The sequence below is a fragment of the Dipodomys merriami genome, unplaced genomic scaffold, assembly GCF_024711535.1.
Source record: "Dipodomys merriami isolate MVZ:Mamm:240054 unplaced genomic scaffold, mDipMer1.0.p SCAF_46, whole genome shotgun sequence".
Classification (NCBI taxonomy): domain Eukaryota; kingdom Metazoa; phylum Chordata; class Mammalia; order Rodentia; family Heteromyidae; genus Dipodomys; species Dipodomys merriami.
The window spans coordinates 11039409-11041483 of record NW_027206024.1 but is presented as its reverse complement, the minus strand read 5'-3'; positions in this window follow the sequence as shown (position 1 = coordinate 11041483).

Below are 2075 nucleotides of genomic sequence, written 5' to 3'. Positions count from 1 at the left end.
AGAGTAAGGTTTAGGGTGAGTTTGAGGGTGAGGAATAGGGTTAGGGTGAGGGTTAGGGTGAGCAGTAGGTGTAGGATGAGAGTTAGGGTGAGGGTTAGGGTTAGGGTTAGGGTGAGGGTAAAGGTTAGGGTGAGGGTGAGGGTTAGGGTTAGGGTTAGCGTGAGGTTAAGGGTTAGGGTCAGGTTTTGGACGAGAGTAAGGGTTAGGGTTAGGGTGAGCGTTAGGGTGATGTTTAAGATTAGGGTTAGGGTTAGGATTAGGGTTAGGTTGAGGTTTAGGGTGAGGGTAAGTGTTAGTTTAAGGGTGAGGGTTAGGGTGAGTTTTAGAGTTAGGGTTAGGGTTAGGTTTAGGGTGAGGGCTAGGGTGAGGGTGAGGGTTAGGGTGAGTGTGAGGGTTAGGGTTAGGGTGAGGTTTACCCTGAGGGTGAGGGTTAGGGTGAGGGTGAGGGTTATGGTTAGGGTTAGGGTTAGGGTGAGTATTAGGGTTAATGTTAGGTTCAGGATGAGCGTCAGGGTGAGGGTTAGGGTTAGGGTTAGTTTGAGGGTTAAGGTTAGGGCTAGGGTAAGTGTTAGGGTGAGGGTGAGGGTGAGGGTTAGGGTAACAGTTAGGGTTAGGGTTAGGGTGAGGGTGAGGGTTAGGGTTAGGTTTAGGGTTAGGCTGAGGGTGAGGGTTAGGATGAGAGTTAGGGTTAGGGTCAGGGTGAGGATTAGGGTGAGGCTGAAGTTTAGTGTGAGGTTTAGGGTTAGGGTGAGGTTTAGGTTTAGGATTAGGGTGAGGGTTAGATTTAGGGTGATCTGTAGGGTTATGGTGAGGGTCAGGGTTATTTTGTGGGTGAGGGTTAGCTTTAGGGTTATGTTGAGGGTTAAGGTTAGGGTTCGGGTGAGGTTGAAGGTTAGGGTTAGATTTAGGTTGAGGTTGAGGTTTAGGGTGAGGTTTAGAGTTAGGGTGAGGGTGAGGGTCAAGGTTATGTTTAGGGTGAGGGTTAGGATTAGGTTGAGAGTTACAGTTAGCGTGAGGGTGAGCATCAGGGTTAGTGTTAGCTTCTGGGTTCGAATTAAGATGAGGGTGAGGTTGAGGGTAAGGGTGTGGGTGAAGGTTAGGGTGCAGGTTAGGTTTAGGGTTAGGGTTTGTGTGAGGTGTAGGGTGAGGTTTAGGTTTAGGGTTAGTGTGAGGGTAAGGGTTAAGGTGAGGATAAGTTTTACGGTGAGGGTTAGGGTAAGGTTTAGGGTAAGGTTTAGGGTGAGTTTGAGGGTGAAGAATAGGGTTAGGGTGAGTGTTAGGCTGAGCAGTAGGGATAGGATGAGTGTTAATGTGAAGGGTAGGGTTAGGGTTAGGGTGACGGTAAGGGTTAGGGTGAGGGTGAGGGTTAGGGTTAGGGTTAGGGTTAGCTAGAGGGTAAGGGTTAGGTGGAGGGTTAGGATGAAGGTAAGGGTTAGGGTTAGGGTGATTGTTAGGGTGATGTTAAAAGTTAGGGTTAGGGTTAGGTTTAGGGTGAGGGTAAGGTTTAGGTTGAGGGTGAGGGTTAGGGTGAGATTTAGGGTTAGAGTAATGGTTAGGATAAGGGTGAGGGCTAGGGTGAGGGTGATGGTTAGGCTGAGGGTGAGGGTTAAGTTTAGGGTGAGGGTTACCATGACGGTGAGGGTTACATTGAAGATGAGGTTTATGGTTAGGTTGAGGGTTAGGGTGAGTATTAGGGTTAAGGTTAGATTTAATATGAGGGGTAGGGTTAGTGGTAATGTTAGGTTTAGGGTGAGGCTTAGGGCTAGTGTGAGGCTTAGGTTTAGGGTTACGGTTAGGATGAGGGTAAGGGTCGGGGTGAGGTTAACTTTAGGGTGAAGATTAGGGTTAGGATTAAGGTTAGGTTGAGGGGTAGGGTGAGGGTTAGGTTTAGGGTTAGGGTTAGGATTAGGTTTAGGGTGCTGGTTAGGGTTAGGGTGAGGGTTAGGGTTATGGTTAGTGTTAGGGTGAAGGTGAGGGTGAGGGTGAAGTTTAGGTTTAGGTTTAAGTTTAGGGTTAGTTGTAGGCTGAGAGTGAGGTGGAGTATGAGGGTCTGGGTTAGGGTTAGGGTTAGGGTG